The sequence below is a fragment of the Myotis nattereri genome (assembly GCF_964212035.1).
Source record: "Myotis nattereri genome assembly, chromosome: 8".
NCBI classification, from domain to species: domain Eukaryota; kingdom Metazoa; phylum Chordata; class Mammalia; order Chiroptera; family Vespertilionidae; genus Myotis; species Myotis nattereri.
Genome location: NC_138083.1, coordinates 87,738,826 through 87,747,328, shown reverse-complemented (window position 1 = coordinate 87,747,328; position 8,503 = coordinate 87,738,826). Strand labels below are relative to the sequence as shown.

The 8,503-nt window shown below is 54.8% G+C and overlaps 1 protein-coding gene across 1 annotated transcript in view; it reads left to right on the top strand.

The window, feature by feature from the left end:
* The first annotated feature begins 3,347 nt into the window (after positions 1–3,347).
* Positions 3,348–8,503, top strand: part of MAPRE2 (microtubule associated protein RP/EB family member 2) — a 119,420-nt gene continuing 114,264 nt past the window's right edge. The window contains exon 1 of the mRNA XM_081097724.1: positions 3,348–3,411. The gene's annotated coding sequence lies outside the window, so the exon portion shown is untranslated. The remainder of the gene's footprint in view (positions 3,412–8,503) is intronic.

Sequence of the window (8,503 nt, the reverse complement as noted above, 5' to 3'; positions counted from 1 at the left end):
CTCTACTATAATTGGACTGCTTCCAATTTGACTTTACCCCTCACCCTCTATGTCAAATGGACCCCTGTGTTAGTCATTACTTATCCCTAAGATTTCTACTTTTCCATTCCTTCTGAGTACATACCCCTTAAAGTTTGGTAATGACCATGTGACTTCCTTTGGCCAGTGAAATGCGAGAAGTGGTCTGTGTCGTTTCTAGGTGAAAGTGTTTAAGGTTTGCTGTGCAGTTTTCCACACTCTTTCATTGCCATGGTGCTCATGGAGAGGTCACAGGAGTGAAGAAGGCTAAAATGATGAGTCCCCATAAGAGCTGCCCAGGAGATTTGACGTGAGCAGGAAGTTAACTTTTGTTGTGTGAAGCCACTGATATTTTGATGGTGTTTCCTACAGCGGCATAATCTAGCCTACCTTACACTCATGAGCTCAATTCACACTGACCACCATTTATGCAGCAGCCCACAGCTGCGTATGTGGGTGCTCTGCCAGTGAGTTGTTTTTATGAGTTGGCCCCAGTCACTGAGGAAGGCAGAGTCTCACAGCAATATCTGGGAGCAGTAGGAAGGCAGCAGGGATAATCATACTGTGTGTCCCACGTCCTTTCCAAGTCCCCGCAACAGCACTGAGGGCTGCCCAAAGCAAATGACCATCTTATTTATTACCAAGTAAGTATCCGTTTTATGGGAGGAGGGAGGAGCTTAATTTAGAGCACACTCGGACTTCTAGGCTAGTGGAAATTTAGTGGAAATGCCTAGCAAGTAATTGGTAATGCAGATACTGGGGCTTGGAAACAGGTTAAGGATGTCGGTATAGATTCAGAAGTAATCACACACTTCAAAACTAAACATAAGATGTGGATAAATTTCCAAGGGAAATGGCAGAAACTGAGAAAAATAAAAAGCCAAGAAATGAGTCTTAGGAAGCATTCTTGGGTGGGGGGTGGGGTGGGGAGGTACAAAGAGAGGAGAATGGAGGAAGGGAGAGATGAGAACAATGGTGACAATACCATTCGTTTTGAGAGCTAAGAATACCACGTCTTCATTAATAAATTCATTTAGATTTCAAGGTTTTTAATGAGGATAAAAAGCGTACTATCCCTTAATCCATTTACTCTCTCAGATATTAAAATAGATTACCCATCTGACAGGCAGCTGGACATCTGTAATAGAGAGCAAAATGATTTTTTAATTCGATGTCCCAGAAGTCATTTATCAAGATTTAAAGTTTTGCAGATGAAACAGGATAACTTTTTAAAAAATATTTCAAAGTGTTTTTTTTTTAATAAACATATTATGGGATTCATTTTCTTTGCACTTTGTTTTGTGGGATTTTCCTGGTTAAACCTAAAAGTTACCTTAGGTTCACAGATCCAGTACTCTATGCTGACAGAAGAACTGGTTGACAAAAATAACATTTAAAAAAAAAAAACCTCTTTAAAAATGTCCAAATGGAAATAGCCATCATGCGGTGCTGAGAAATAGAAGGGAAGCACTTCAGCTTCAGGAGGTGTTCACGGTTCATACACAGAGGGCTTTTCCAAGCCACGTCCACTCCTGGAAGTTCCCTCGTGGCACAAACTACCTAGTTCATGGGAAATGCGTTCCCCCAACGCCTTTCTGTGCGTTAATCCTTTTTTATAAAGTTGTCTCCATTGACGCAGAGGTCAAGTTCCCCAGGGCTGAGAGCAGTCAGAGCAGCCCTTGCCTCTCCGTCACCCCAAGACCGAGTGCAGGCCCCTGACCTCCCAGCAAGAAGGTTCTTGCTCGAAACAGGACTTTTCAACATCTATGATTTGCTCTGCGTTACGGTCGTTCAAGTACCCCACAGCCTTATTCTACACATCTGGCCCATGCCGGGCACCCCGGGGTGCAGTGGTCATTCTTGGGCTGGCTGCCTTTACCCTGGCCCGTGGTCGGCAAACTGCGGCTCGCGAGCCACATGCGGCTCTTTGGCCCCTTGAGTGTGGCTCTTCCACAAAATACCGCCACACTCAAGGGGCCAAAGAGCCGCATGTGGCTCGCGAGCTGCCGAGCCGCAAGTTTGCTGCCCACTGCCTGGGCCATCCCACACACCGCTCCCCCTGCTGGTATGTTGGGATCTGTGCCAGCTTTCCTCCTGCCAGGGTGACCCCAAAAATTAACTAACATTTCCTAAACCCACATAAGCATGCCAGGCACTACTCTAGGCACTTCAGATGGGTGTTCTCATTTAATTTTCAAGATTGAGGTGGGTGTTGGTAACATCCCCGTTTTACAGCTTGGGAGGCTTAAATGTTAAGGAACTTGCCTAAGGTCATGGAGCTATTAAGTGCCGCAGTCAGCACTCAAAATAATTCCGGCCAGTGCCAAACGGGGTGCTCTAAGCCTCGCCGCTCAAAGTGCGGCCCTCAAGCCATTTGCCCTGTCATTACCCGGGAGTACCATGCGGAATCTCAGGTCCCACCCAGACCCACCCATCAGACTTTGGTGTTAACAAGGCCCCCTGTAACCCCTCTGCACGTTGAGGTGTGGGGAGCGCTGGGCTGTCACCCACTGTGCAGACCTCACTGTCCCGGATGCTGGGGAGGGGAGACCGTCTTGCTCCCGAGTTGCAATCTGGGCGGCGTGGGGAGGTATCACGTACGTTATCCACGGGCAAAGGGAGGGATTCAGACAACAGGTTCCTGCAGCTTCAAGCACTGGCTATCCGCAGAGGGTGGGACCACTTCCAAACGCAGCAGGTACTGAGCTGCTCATTTCACTCAGGAATCGGTGCTGTTCCAAGTGGACACGCGCCCGGATCAATAATCTGGGGTTAGCGGATCCAGCCTGCACCCCATTTTCCGAACAGAATGCAGATACCAACAGCACCAACGAGCAGACTCGAAACCTCCATAACACCTGCAAGCATTTCCTTGCTAATCGTGTTACTGGGCTCAGAATTCCTGGTGTGTGTTCCTAACAGAAACCGTTTGCCCCTCCGATCAGTTCTTCCCAGGCACGAGTGTAAACCCTGGCGGAAGAAGACGCGGTCGCTGGGTGTGCAGCCCCAGTTCCAGGAACCTCCCGTGGGGTGGGGTGGGGTGGGGTGGGGTGGGGTGGCGCCGTTCCAAGCCCCTTCTCCACCGAGCCTGGCCCAGCAGCCCAGCTGCGCTCCCCGCGGGCGCTTCACTCAAGTCACCACTCACCTGGCTCCCTAGGGTCCTAACCAGCGTGCCACCTCCCACCCGCCCCGCAGGCGGGTCCCTCTCTCCGCTGGGGTCTCCGCCCCGCACCCCCGGGAAGGGGCGGAGCGGCGCGGGCCGGGCTCCCGGGGGCGGACCCGCCGAGCGGCGGCGGCAGACGGCGAGTCACGTGGGCGGGGGCGGGGCCGCCGGGTGGGAGGAGAAAACAAAGCCCCCAGCTGTCAGCGGGGAGCAGGGACGCGCCGGAGCAGGTGAGTCAAGTGCATTTAAAGCGGTACCGCCCCGCGCACCCCCGCACCCCGGCCCCGGCGCGGTCCCTCCCAGGCCTGGCGCTGGCCTCGCCGGCTCCCGCCGCCCGGGGACTGCAGTGCCGCCGGCTGAGCCCGCGGGACCCACCGGGGGTCTCCGAGCCCGGAGAGAACTTGCGCAGGGTCGGCCCGCGCCTCGGGGATGCCCCCCTCGCGTTCCCGCGGCCGCCTCACCCCGGGGCCCCGGCGCCGCACCCCCCGGGAAAGGGGGGGAGTCGGGCTGCCACGCTGGCAGAGTGGACTGGCTCGGGGTGAGGGCGAGGCTGCCCGGGACAGGGACCCTGGGCGCTGGGAAGGAGAGGGGTGCAGGCGCGCACCGACATAGAGGCGCCAGAGTTGGGGCGCAGGGCTGGGAGCCAGGGGCGCTGGCGGAGGCTGCGGGGCAGACCAGGAAGTGCAGCGCGCGGGCGCCCCCGGCGGGGAGCAACCCCGGACGCCCACCCCGCGCTTCCCTCCGGCGGACCAGCCCCCCAACTCCCCCCTGGACTCTGCCCCCGGCGCCCGGGGCTGGAGCTGTGATGGGAGGAGAGTTCTGAGCCCAAGTGGTTCTTCTGCAGAAAGCACCCCGCGAGGGTGCTCCGCGATCCCCACTCTGCTTCCGTAGGACATTCTTCACCCCCACCCCACCCAGAGGGGCTGTGCCAGGGCCAGGAACCCCACGGAGGGTCCGGGGAGAGGCGGGCGCAGAAAGACGCCCCCTCTGCACCCGGAGCGCTCGGGCGTGCAGACTGCCGAACCCCAAGGAGCCAGGCGACCTGGTCACCCCGAGTCCCTCTGCCAGTCCCGCGCCCAGAGCCGGCCCGAGGGCAGAGCTGTGACCTCGGGGGAGGGGCGCTGCGCCGTCTGCTCGGGAGGAGCCTGTGTCCCCCTCCCCCAGCCCCCCCCCCCCCAGCCCTCGCCGGTCAGCGGCGCGTGGAGTGATTGATATTCCGAACATCGCCCCTTCCTTCCGCACCAGCCCGCGCACTGTCTGCCCCGCGAGCTTTTCTCCATCCCGAACTCACGTTCTCTTCTTTTCAAAAAGGAACGTGGTCCAGACCCGCAGGCCAGGGGAGGTCACTGCCTTTCCTACTGTGCGGTCACGTTCAGCCAGGGGTGAGGCGCGCGAACCGCCCGCCCACGCCCACGGGCGCCGCGGAACTTCCGTGATCAGCATAGTATCTGCCCCGAGGCCGCGCGGAGCGTGCAGTCCCGTCCGTCCGTCCGTCCGGGGGGGTGGTGTGGACGCAGCTCGAGCTTCTAACCTGAGAGGACCTCGGGCTTCCGACCAGGCCCCCAGACACGTGGGAATGAAACAGAACAGAGACCCAAAGGTAACGGAAGAACAGCGGCGCGGCGGGCTGCTCTCGGGAGCTCGGTGGAGCTGGGTTTGCAGCCAGCCAGGGGCGCGCAGGGGCGCCCAGGGGCCCGGGGCCCGGTGTAGCCAGTGTCCCGCTGGAAACGCCCCCCGGCTTTGCTGGCGTCTTTTCTGCGGAGCTATGAGGACGGCAGGGTCGGGATCTGCAAGGTGGGAAGTCTGGGAGCCCACCCAGGGGTGCCGCTCAACGGGTCGGTTTCTCTCGCGGGGGGAGATCGATGCTCCTCCCAGAGCCAAGGCTCCTAAACGTTGCTGCGCTTAGAGCCACCTGGGAGCTGGGAGCAACCCCGACGCCCGGCTCGCAGCCGCGTCCCTGTAAGTCCGACTGTCGGAGGTGAGAGCCCGGGGTTTCTCGTAACCTGTAACCTCCGGGGGACTCCTGGCCGCCACGGTGCAGCCGCGTCCGAGAACCACTGATGCACAGGGGGGGCCGTGGCCAGCACTGGCAGGCGATGCGAGACGAGATGCCAGCTTCACTAGGTGGACGGGGTGGGGGGGGGGGGGGGCGGGGTGAAGACGCTGAAATGGGGCGCCGCTGAAGAAAGCCCTACGGTTGGGGGCCGTGGTCCGTCCGCTCGGCCGCAGTCTGGGGTCGCAGTCTGGGGTCGTTCTTAGCGGGAAGATCGAAGTTCACTGCCAGGGCCCGCCTGCTGCGCGGTGGTTACGGCGACCGGTAGAAACTTTGGTGCCTGTGCTGAGTCACGTGGAGCCGGAGCGGGGCGGGGCGGGGCGGGGGGGGGGGGGAGCCCAGCAGAAAGCAGCCGGGAGCCGCTGGTGAGTCAGCGCGGCCGCACCGGGGCGGAGCGGAGCGGAGAGGGAGCAGGGAGTAGGGACACCGAGTGGCTGGCAGGCTCGCCCCGTGCGCCACTCCTGCGAAAGCGCGTCTGAATGTCTGATCGCGACCTGTCGGCGGGTCCCGGCCCGCCCTTTCCCAGGTCCGATTCCACCTGCCCCAGGAGTGTTCTCTCCGGGAGGAGGGGAAGCCCAGAGCCAGGGGGGCGTCTTGCCATCTCTCTGGTGTTGAGGCAAATGGGAGAGAACCCGTGGGGAAAGCGCGAACTCGCTGGGGTTGTTTCGGTTGTGTGAAGCGGAGAGGAGGAATTTGCAGTACATACGTTTTGGATACAAAGGAGTCCAATACTGTTTGATTACACATTGGAGATGGTTAAACTAAAGGGCCTATTTAAATAGACATGGTTATCCCTAACATTTTATTTACATGGAATTTTATGTTTGCTATTAACCCAAGGTTTTCTGCTTTTAAAAAAAAAGTTATCCCCAAAGATCAGCCTAAATAAGATGGCCTGCTTAAAGATGTACACAAAGTTTATTAAATACTTACTTTTCTTATTTGTATTAGTTTTTATACCTCTCCTTTCTTCATGTTGTTTTTTTAATCCTCACCAGAGGGTATTTTTTCCATTAATTTTTAAGAAAGAGTGGAAGGGAGGGAGAGGGTGAAGAGAGAGAGAGAGATTAATTGGTTGCCTCCTGCTACCAGGCTGAGGATCTGGGATCAAACCTGCAACCCAGGTATGTGCCCTTGACTGGGAATCGAACCCAAGACGCTTGGTGCCCAGGGCCAAATGCTGTAACCATTTGGCAACACTGGCCAGGGCTCTTTATATTGTGTGTGTGTGTGTGTGTGTGTGTGTGTGTGGCCATGACTCTCTCGACCATTGCCTAAATGCTTTCTTTCCCATTCTTAGCCTCTTACAGAGAAACAACAGTGCCTGGCACATAGCAAACGCAACATTGTCAGCCACTGAATTTGAACCTCTCCTAGCACTGCTTTCCCTTGCGTGGTGTTCTGTAGTCTCTTTATGTCTGCAGCCCCCACACCACAGAGCACAGGCCTTGCATGTTATGGGTGCTGCTTGTTTGTGCTGAACATTATCGGAAGGTGGGGTGAACATGTGTACATAAAGCATCCCGAGTGCCTTCAGTTTCATTTTGAATACGCAGGAGCCAAAGTTCTGGGACACTTCTTAGGGGCTACAAATGGGCAGCTCATCTGTTCACTTCTTAGGTCACAAAAGTTCGCTCTGTACCCATTATGGGGGGGAAAACACCTATCCAGCGATGTGTATGCCTCCAGGAATTCATTAAGCTAGGAGAGCAATTTCAGAGAAGGACAAACAGCGGGCTACTAGTTAAACATCTCATTGTCATCTGCCTACTGCTTTCATGAAGACAGCACACGCATGTTCAAATAGCCGGCATATTTCAAAGTGGGAAGTTCGATGTATACTTTGACATATACCGCCAAAAATAAGTGCTAAGAATTCCCCAAGGCTTCTGTGTAGCTTAGAAAAAGACCCAGGCGCTTCTGCAACTACCACCACTTTTGTGGGAGGTGTGAGATACCGAAAGGCTGAAATGCAGACGAGGAAAATGGGACTAACCCAGATGGAGCAGAACCTGCTCCTCTGTCATGTGTACAGGTGGGGCAGGAGGGGAAGGTAGAAAGAAAGGGTGTTGTCTCAGCTTCAGAAGTTCTGAAGTTTTCGAGAGCCAATGAGGACTGCCCAGTCTGATTGCCTTAAATGTATACAGCCCTTCCGTCTTCGTAACATATCAGGGCCTACACATAATTGGGCAAGTAGTATTCCCACCTGCCAAACAGCACGAGAAAGTCCAAAAATTAAGTGATCTTCCAAAGTGGCAATGCCAAGGTGAGAAACCTGGGCTGCTGATGCCCTTGCCAGTTTCTGTGATACCACACTGCATGCTTCTTGAATAGGTTTTGATGTCATATTGCTCAAAGGCTTTGGTGATACAAGCCCAGTTCTAATTATCTCCTCCCTCCTTCAAGTAGGAGGAACTATTCACAGATGGCATGCTCTCACTGGTTTTATTCTGCAATCATGTTTGGACTAGGCCAACCCCAAACACTCTGAGCTGTGGTTTGCTTCTTATCTAGATAACCAAAGTAAGTTTTAAAATCTTTGCCCAAGCCATAGAAGCCAAGCTCTCTTAAGGGCCCTTAAACGGCAGTTGCACCAACCAACAAACGCTCCAGTGCCCTGTCCAGCATCCCGACGAAATGGTCCTCTGACTCACGCTTCCATTCTCCTCCTCAGCACATTCCAGGGCTGGGAGGCTCTCTAAGCAGTACCACCTACCGGAGAGCAGGAAGATGCAATCCAACTCCCTTACACACTCACCTGCAACCGCCCTAGACATTTAAAGTGAATTTGTTCTCCTCCACCAGAAAAAGCTGGCTGTAATATTTCCCATCTGTTCATTGCGTACGATGTTTGCTCCCAATTTGCACCCACAAATGTCCAGAGAAGTACTCAAAATTGTGGTTTGTTATACCAGAGCTTTAGAGAATAGAAGCACTGGAAAATTTGCTTCCAGCAAACCTAATCGACTAATCCACACACTTCCAAAGCTGCTACTGACAACCCTTGTGCCATGAACTAAAGCTCAGGTTGAGTTAGAACCCATAGCTCCAACTGTTTCTGGGATCAGCAAACCGTGGCCTCCTGTCTGTTTTTGTGTGGCTCACAAACTAGGATTGGTTTTTATATTTCTGTAATGGTCGAAAACACGTCAAGCCAAAATAACTATTTGGGACCCTTGAAAATTACCTGAAATCCAAAGCTCAGTCTACAAAATAAAGTTGATTGGATACAACTGGACTTAATTGCTTGCACCTTGTCTGGGGCTGCC